The sequence below is a fragment of the Lagenorhynchus albirostris genome, chromosome 13 (assembly GCF_949774975.1).
Source record: "Lagenorhynchus albirostris chromosome 13, mLagAlb1.1, whole genome shotgun sequence".
Taxonomy (NCBI): domain Eukaryota; kingdom Metazoa; phylum Chordata; class Mammalia; order Artiodactyla; family Delphinidae; genus Lagenorhynchus; species Lagenorhynchus albirostris.
Genome location: NC_083107.1, coordinates 88,669,373 through 88,678,912, shown reverse-complemented (window position 1 = coordinate 88,678,912; position 9,540 = coordinate 88,669,373).

Genomic DNA, 9,540 nt, shown 5'->3' with positions numbered 1-9,540 from the left:
TGAGGCTAACATTTATATGGAAGTACAGGAGTCCAATTTAAGCAAAGGAACTTTTGAAAAAGCAGAGCCGGGAAAGTCAATTGGCTGACCCGACAGTAGACTTACTTGACCTCTATAGTAACTAAGTTAAAGTAGACTCACTGTGAAAATTCAGAAATGTTTGCTCTGCACACACGTAGATTGAGAGCAGGTGGGCTTCAAATCACTAGAGAAAAATAGAATTAATTTCTACCTAACATCATAGCAAAGATTAGTTTCAGATAGATGAGTGTGAAAAAGAACGTTTTTTCACAAGAAAATATATGTGGAGATGTGTTGCGTCCTGAGAACAGGAAGGCTTTCTCCAAGGTTTACCAGTTGCCTCTTTAACCCTTAGCACCAACCACATGAGGCAGGCACACGTGTGGCCCCACTTCAAAGACAATTAAATGCCTCGCAGAGTCTGAAACTGACTTCCCCCCGAGGTGTCAGAACTCAAGGGCCGAGTCTGGATTTTGCTGAGACCCCTGACTGACTCAAGGTTTTCAACCAACATGGGTGCTGCCCCTCCTCTTCCTTAGGTTTCCTTTTACACAGTCACTTCTGAGGACAGATGCTAGAAACCTACTGTAAAATCTGTCTTCTTTAGAAATCAGACCACACATGCTTTTTGTTCTCTTGTTCTCAAAATAGCCTTCGGCACAAATCAATAAACTCTGACTGGGCTTGACCTGTATTGAACAACCATTAAAATTCGGTGTCTTTCCTCAACTTCCTTGGCTAATTGTAGAAGAGAGAACCCATTCTCCTTTCAAACTCACCTGCCACGCACCCCACTCCTGAGACTTCTTCCTTCTCTTTCCTGCTGGACCACAGCTCACAGCATGTGAGACCCACTCAGCCTCTGACCTACAGGGCTGAAGAAGGTAAACGGGTGCTGCTGAAGCCACTAGTTTTGGTAGTTTGGGCAACAATAGAAAGCTAGCTTCCTAACACACAGAAGAAGTAAAAGTGAGCTTATACACATCTGAAAAGTCACTCGATTTTATCTGAGGTCCTGCAATTCCAAATTAAAACCATACTGAACTATGATTTTCCCCACATTGGTTAAGAAAAAATAGAAGACTGACAAACACAGCTTTGGCCAGGATGAGAAGAAATCTGAAACTTAAGCATTGTTTATGGGAACTTAATATGGTACCAACGCTTAAAAGGTCAAGGTGGAATTGTCCATCAAAATCTAAATCCCCCACAACTAGAGAGAAGCCCGTGCTGCAACGAAGAGCCCCCGGGCTGCAACTAAGACCCGACACAGCCACTAAATAAATAAATAAATAATCTTAAAAAAAAATTGAAATCCCACACATAATCTGACTCAATAATTCTTTTATAAATTCATCAGGCAAATATATTCCTGTAATTTTGAAGATATGTATACATAAGGCTGTTTCATGTTACCATTATTAATAGCAAATTTTTAGGAAAAAAACTGTTATAAACTGGTGATATGTTGGCAAAATTGTGTAACAATATACAATGAAAAAGATTTAACACTCTGAAAGTGTGTTAAAGAGCTGTATGCGCTAAATAAGAAGTTTCTTGTGAGAAGTAAAAAAAAAAAACATAGAAGCAACACACCCAAGACGATGTGTGTCGTGGTTCCACTATTTAATGACGCATTTGCACACAAGGCACTGTCTCCAAGGGCTTTCGTCGGAGTCCGTGGTAAGACGAGATAAGGAACCACGAAACACCCGCCCCCTGCACCTTGCAAGTTCCAGGAGGCCAGGTGGGTCCCAGGGCCCGGGACCTCTGACTTCTGCTTACTCCAGGCTGTGGGCACCCCTGGGTGGTCTCATCAACTGCAAGAAATACCTATGGTTTTGCAACTGGAAAGCACAGGGTTGGGAATTTCTATCTCTTGAAAAAGGTGTATCTTTGCAATAGAAAAATAGGATATTATAAATATTAAAACTATAGATATGCCATAATTTTTATTCCAGAAAAAGAGCTTCTTATCTAAATCATAGTAACTTTTAATGTAAAATAGTCCCTAGTGTTTTGATACACTTGAGATATGTGATTTAATCAAAATATTAATTACGAATTAGCTGGTGTTAGTTATTCATCTAAAGAATATTATATTCTGTGACTTTTAATAAAGCAAGATACAGAAGGAATATTTATGAAAAATACTGTCCTTAATTTAATAGTAAATAAAAGAAAATCTCCATTTTAAAGGGCATATAGTTTGGTAATTAAAAACATATATATATATTTGAACACCCTTTCCTAAGTATTTTATTTTGATGACACCTCTGGAAAGATACACTTTTCCAACAGCACATAGAATTAATGAGAGATAATCAGTTTAAAGTGCATTATTGCCAACTGTGGTGTGTGTCTCTCTTTATCTTTCTCACCTCTCTTGGAACATTATTTTAGTCTGTAAGTTTTCTCTTACTTTCCCATTTTTTTGTTGCTGCAGCTGTTGTTTTAGAGTCACAAGTAAACACGCTGAGCCTAAGGAATATGACAGCACGTGTCAGTTACACGCAGAGCTTTGTAACTTCATCTTTTTATTACTTTCTGTTTCCTTGAAAATCTTCCTCATAATTTGAAACATGCTACTGTCTAAGTCAAGTAAACTTACTGGGTTTATATTCAGAGCACTTTGCTTGGTCTTCGAATCTCTTCATAATCTTTCCTCAGCCGTCATCCGCCAGCCTTGATTCCAGAAGGAGCCTGGGGTGTGTTTCTCTCCCAGGTGAGAATTCTTTCCTCTTACTACAGTCTGGGCTCTACCCAGACACTACATTTCAAGGCCGCATTGCTTTTCATAAAGGAACTGAGAAGCGTGAGGTTGGAAAGTGAGCACATCCCCTTTATTGCTAACCGTGTGCTGAGGCTGGACCAGGCGGAGCCCAAGGCCCTGAGATTCGGAAGAGGGCTAGGTAGATGCTCGGAGGGACCCCTTGTTCTCAGGTCAGAGTCCCTGGTGTCCCAGTGGAGAAACCAGGTGCAGCCGACTTTACACGACACCACCTGCGCGTCCTCCACGTACACGCCTGCCTGTGTGATTTAACATGTGTTCCTGGAAAGGCTGAGTTTCTTCATCCCAGAAAATATTCTTTCAGATTACATGTCTCACCTCACTTCTTACCATTCCCCCCCACCAAATCCATGCTAACCAGGCCATTTCTCATATTTCTCTGAAATTTTCCAGTTAATCTCTCACCCCTGGTTCTGCCCACTTTCTCGGGTAATGTGTCATCTGGACAACTGACATCCTCTGAGTGACCACATGTACTTTGAGTTGGATACTTTCCCTGCTGGGCCCTGACCTGGTCCAAGCGCCCCTGTGTTCTCTGTTGTCATGGAGTTAGCAGGTGTGATTTCTGCCACAAGACACAGCGGAGTAAGAGAGCTGATGTATCTGCCTCTGAAACAAATTAAAAACTGGGTGAAATCATACAAAAGAGGCTCAGAAGTTGGCCATCGGGGCTGTAAGAGAAGGAAGGGAAGCGGGAAATGCTGTGAGCTCCACAAATCCTCTGCCGATGGCTAAGGGGTCCCGGGGAAGCCGGTAGGGCTCCAGGTGGACCAGGTGGAACTGCTTGTCTGGAGGGGCAGCTGTTCAGAGCCTCGGTACAGAGAGTCCAAGACAGGAGAGCTGCACCGAGGGAGGGTCCAGTCCTGAGGCAGCTGAGAGCCCAGCTCAGGGCAAAGCGGACAGGTGTGAGGTTGGGGTGACCGGCAGAGGAAGTCTCTGCAGGTCACACAGGGCGAGAGCAGCTTCTAGGGTCACCAGCCAGAGAAAACCCTTGTAAGTCACGGGAACATGGTAAAATGGTCGGAAAAGCATTGCTTCAAGAACGGGAAATAGATCCATCCAGTCTCTACAAATGACCCAATTTCATTCCTTTTTATGGCTGAGTAATATTCCATTGTATATATGTATCACATCTGCTTTATCCATTCGTCTGTCGGTGGGCATTTAGGTTGCTTCCATGACCTGGCTATTGTAAATAGTGTTGCAATGAACATTGGGTCTAGAGACTGTCATATAGAGTGAAGTAAGTCAGAAAGAGAAAAACTAACATCGTATATTAACACATATATGTGGAACCTAGAAAAATGGTACAGATGAACCGGTTTGCAGGACAGAAATAGAGACACGGATGTAGAGAACAAATGTATGGACACCAAGCGGGGAAAGTGGCAGGGAGGTGGGATGAATTGGGAGATTGGGATTGACATGTATACACTGATATGTATAAAATGGATAACTAATAAGAACGTCCTGTATAAAAAAATAAATAAAATTAAATACAAAAAAAAAGAACAGGAAGTAAATAAGCTGATCTGATGCCCCTGCGTCAGCATAAAGGTAATGCTTCAGAGAACAAGATGCAGCCATTAACCTCATCCCAGAGCTAAGCTCAAGAACATGTACAGGAACCAGGAATACTCAAGGCCCGACGGAAGTCTGGCATCCATTAAAAATTGTCTGACAAAGAAATGGAAGAATCCAACGTACAGTGCAGGTGAAAATCCATGAACAGAAATAGATGCGGAAACATCACCGGTGAAAGAATTAGTAGATAAGGACAATAAAAACAGGGATGGAAACTGTATTATATTTGTTCGCAAGTAAAGAAAAGCATGAACGTGTTAGACAGACAATGGACGATATTTTTTAAAACCCAAATCAAACATCTAGACGTGAAAACAAAAATATCTGAGGTGAAACAGACCTGTGATGTGATTAGACATCCCAAAGAAAAGAAGCATAAATTTAAAGACACAGCAAATTAAACTAGACAGAGTCAAACACAGAGAAGAAAATACATTAAAAAATCAGAAATTTGAAAAATAAAAAAAGATGAGCACAGAGCTAACAACCTCAGGGACGGCTCCCAACCCGTTACTTGATGTGACATGAGTTCCCGAGGGAAAACACAGATTCGGCAGGAAAGAAAATATACTGGAGAAAAAGCCATGGTCAGAATTTCCAAATATGATGTAAGAAACTACAAACCCAGAAATTCAAGTAGTTTACCTAAGCCTGAGCTCAAGAACATGGAGAAAAGTACAGGAAGGCACATCATAGTAAAACTGCCTGAATCCAATTCTAAAGAGAGAGTCTTAGGTGCATCCAGGAGGAAAGAGAAGGGCAGGTCCCCAGGAGACAGACGGTGGACCAGCATCTTCAAACACAGCAGAAAAAACTGTCACCCAACAAACCTGCCCAAGAAAATATCTTTCAAAAATGAAGGGGGGGGGGTGTTTCCCTGGTGGCGCATTGGTTAGGAATCCGCCTGCCAATGCAGGGGACATGGGTTCGAGCCCTGGTCCGGGAAGATTCCACATGCTGTGGAGCAACTAATCCCGTGTGCCACAGCTACTGAGCCTGCGCTCTAGAGCCCGCGAGCCACAACTACTGAGCCCACGTGCCACAATTACTGAAGCCCACGTGTGCCTAGAGCCCGTGCTCCGCAACAAGAGAAGCCACCACAATGAGAAGCCCACGCACCGCGACGAAGAGTAGACCCTGCTTGCTGCAACTAGAGAAAGCCCACACGCAGCAACGGAGACCCAACGCAGCCAAAAATAAATAAATAAATAAAATGTATTTTAAAAAAGAAAAGAAAGGGAAAAAAATGAAGGGGACTCAAGGCTTTTTTGCTACAGAAAAGCTGAGAGGTTGTGTTGTCAGCTGAGCTGTGCTGCGAGGCCTCGTGAAGGACGTGCTTTTAGGACACGGTGTGGGTCCTGAAAACCAGGTTTGTTTGGACGGAAGGCTCGGTGTCAGTACTCGAGAGGAGGACGTTTGCAGATCCCAGCGGCAGGGGGGGATGAGCGGGGCAGGGCGGCCTGTGCCGGTGGCCAGGGAGCAGTGGGTGGAGAGCAGGCCACCGTGGCGGGTGCAGGTCCCTGCCTCCCCGCTCAGCTCTACGTGCTCACTGTAGAGGGTGCCCCGCCCCCAGGCCCGGAGCAGCAAACCGGGAACCGGGGGCGGGAAACCTGAGCTGGCGCCTCCAGGTCCCGGCTCTGGGTGTGAGAGCTCGTCACCCGTGAGATGCCTGTTTTCTCATCCTCACGCTACGTGGCTCCCGAGCTGGATTCTGCAGAGGAGACAAGTTCCCCTGCGGTGAGGCTTCGTTGTGTTCTCAGGGCTAACAATGGAGAACAATCTCCTTAAGGAAAAGGAGGCCATGAGACCGGAGAAGGTCTTGTGTTTGCGACACAACGAGCTGTCCAAGGGGCAGCGCAAGCTTCTTTTTCAGATCAGGTCTGTGGATGCTTGAGAAACCTGGGAGTGTTTTCTTAGGAGTCTCGGTGGCGTGTCTGATAACTGTGCTGTCTTCGTTCAGTGGTAACGTGAAAACTGGTGAGAGTAATATTTACCGATTTTTAGCCAGCTTTGCCTGCTCCAGGGAGAGGCTCCCCTTCCCCCCATCTGCTCACGCACGTCCTTTGGGCCCCTGGTTGGTGTTCACGCCTCAGTGTGGGTGGGGGCCCCTCCGCACAGGCGTCCTGAGATGGGGGGCTCCCCGGCCCCATGCTCTCTGTGGACGGCTAGCAGGTGCTCACCGGGGTGTTAAACACGGTAGCTGAAACATTTCTGAATAGGTCTGTTCATCTCTAGGTTAAATAATATACTAACGGCCTTGGCCTCCAGCCCATCTTTTGGTGGACTCTGGGGGCTTTTCTTTGTGAAGAGCGCATCTGACTAGGAAGTTGGAAGTTATACAAAATACTTTGTCCCCAGACCCCGAAGAAGAGGATTTGCCATGTGCTTGTGTGTCTGATGGGGGGTTTTCTCCTCCTCTCCCCGGCAGCAGAGGTCAGCATCCAGGGAAACCCCAGGGAGAGGCCTGGGGCCAGCTCCTGGGTTCCCAACCTCAGCCTCGGGGTGAACCGCTCTCCTTCTCCCCCTGAGGCCAAGGAGCCCGGCTGACTCCACACCTGCGCCCCTCCGGTTGGCCACATCTATCTTAGGTTGTCTGAGCACCTCTAAGTAGGGGGGCTTGGTGTCCCCTGTGGACTTGTCCTGATTCTGTCTGGTTGTCCGGTCCTTTGGGACCAGCTCCATGTGCCCGGGTGCCGTCCTTAAGTGGAATAAGCCTGTACTCCACGTCAGCCGCAGATCCTAGACGACCTGTTCCCCCTTAGAAAACGCCCCCGAGAAGCCCCACCCCGATGGCTGGCACCCTTCCTGATGGAGAGGCCGCGCGTTCTGTCCTGTCAGCCCAGTCGTGTTCTGGTCTGATGCAGCTGGACAGGGATTTAACAGGGGCTGCACTGTCACTGATGGTCAGAACGCTGGCAGCCACAGGGGCACGTGTTTGAACCAGCCTCTTGCTATCTTTAGGCATTATATCATCACACATTGAATGCATTCCGTGCTTAATGTAATTTCCATGCAGTGCCTGTGTGTTTGTAGCTGTAAGATGTGTGTTTGCAGAAAGTGGCAGATCGTTAACCCGAGATTGGCTTCAGGGAGACCTCAGCTGCAGAGGCATCGAGGGCCACTGCCCGCGACTGGCTCCCCGCAGCGTCTCTCCTTTGCTCTGTGCTTACTGATGTACAGGTGTGCTCACTGCTGACGCACTTTCTACCCGTTGGATAACCACCTCCCAAAGCCAGGTTTACGCAACAAAGGGATCTGTAATCTAGCTGGAAATGCCACGATTTTGGTGCCCAACTTATGAATATGCCCTTCAATTTTGCCTCTTTCCTAAGTAATGTTTATTTAGAGTTAGACCCTGAGCTAGTGTTCTGTGCACTGTGTGATGTTTTCTCTGCACACGCGGCTGGAGTTGGTTGGTTGGGCTGCCGACAGCACAGAATTCTTTAAGGCTTTTTTAAAGAGTAGTTTTAGGTTCACAGCAAAATGAGGGGAAGGTACAGAGATTTCCCACCCACCCCTGTCTCCACACGCACGGTCTCGCCCGGCACCAGCATCCCTGCCCAATGGTACACTGGCTGCAATAGATAAACATCTCCGCTGACAGGTCATCACCACCCAAAGTCCACGGTTTGCATGAGGGGTCACTCCTGGTGGCGTACATTCTGTGGGTTTGGACAGATGTATGACATGTACCTAGCATCACGGGATCCCACAGAGTAGTTTCACTGCCCTGAACATCCTCTGTGCTCCCCCTACTCGCCCCTCCCCTGACATTACTGTCTCCATAGTTTTGCCTTTTCCAGGATGTCATGTAGTTGGAATTATACAGCCCGTAGCCTTTTCAGATTGGCTTCTTTCACTTAGTAATATGCATTTAAGTTTCTTCCAGGTCTTTTCATGGGTAGATAGCTCATTTCTTTTCAACAGTGAGTAATACTCCATTGTCTTGATGAACCACAGTTTATTAATCCGTTTGCCAACTGAAGGGCATCTTGGTTGCCTCCAGATTTTGGCAGTTATGGACAAAGCTGCTATAAACATCCATGTGCAGGCTTTGTGGGAACACAAATTTTTAATTCCTTTGCGTAAATACCAGGGGGCACAATTGTTGATCCATATGGTAAGGTCACGGACAGTCTTGCAAGAAGCTGGCCCTTCTAGTAGGAGTGTAGTGGTCTCTCACTACAGCTTTAATTTGCATTTTCCTGATGACACATTATGTGGAGCGTCTTTTAGCGAGCTTATCTTCCATCTGTGTGTCTCCTTGGTGAGGTGCCTGTTCAGGTCTTTGGCCCATTTTTAAATTGGGTTATCTGTCTTCTTACTATTGAGTTTTAAGAGTTCTTTGTATATTTTGGATAACAGTTCTTTATCAGATGAATCTTTTGCAAATGTTTTCTCCCAGTTCTGTGGCTCGTTTTGTCATTCTCTGGACATTGTATTTCACAGAGCAGACATTTTAAATCTTGACGAAGTCCAGCTATCAGTTCCTTTTTACCGTGGACCACACTTTGCTGTTGTATCTGAAAAGGCATCACCATACCCAAGGTCATCTAGGTTTTCTCCTCTGTTATCTTCTAGGAGTTTTATTGTTTTACATTTAGGTCTGTGGTCCATTTTGAATTAATTTTTGTGAAGGTGTACGGTCTGAGTCTAGATTAATTTTTTTGCATATGGATGTCCAGTTTTTCCAGCACCGTTTGATGAAAAGACTATCTTTGCTCCATTGCTTTCTTTTTGCTCTTTTGTCAAAGTTGACACAACAGTTGACTGTCTTAATGGGGGTCCATTTCTGGGCTCTGCATCCCATTCCACTGGCCTCTGCATCTGTTCTTTCACCAGTACCACATGGCTGTGATCACCGTAGTTTTGTAGTAAGTTCTGACGTTAGACAGTGTCATTCCTCCAGCTTTGTTCTCCTTCAGTACTGTGTTGCTTATCCTGGGTCTTTTTCACCTTCACTTCCACTGTAGAATCAGTTTGTCAGTATCCAGAAAATAACTTACTGAATCATTGCAATTCAGGCTGCAAGGCTGATGTGACTCCTCACAGCCCTGATGGAGTCAAGAAAAGTTTGGATATATTCCTTTTTCTGGCTTTTTCTATTGTGAGGGTGGGGACGACTCCCTCTACAGTTTTCTGTA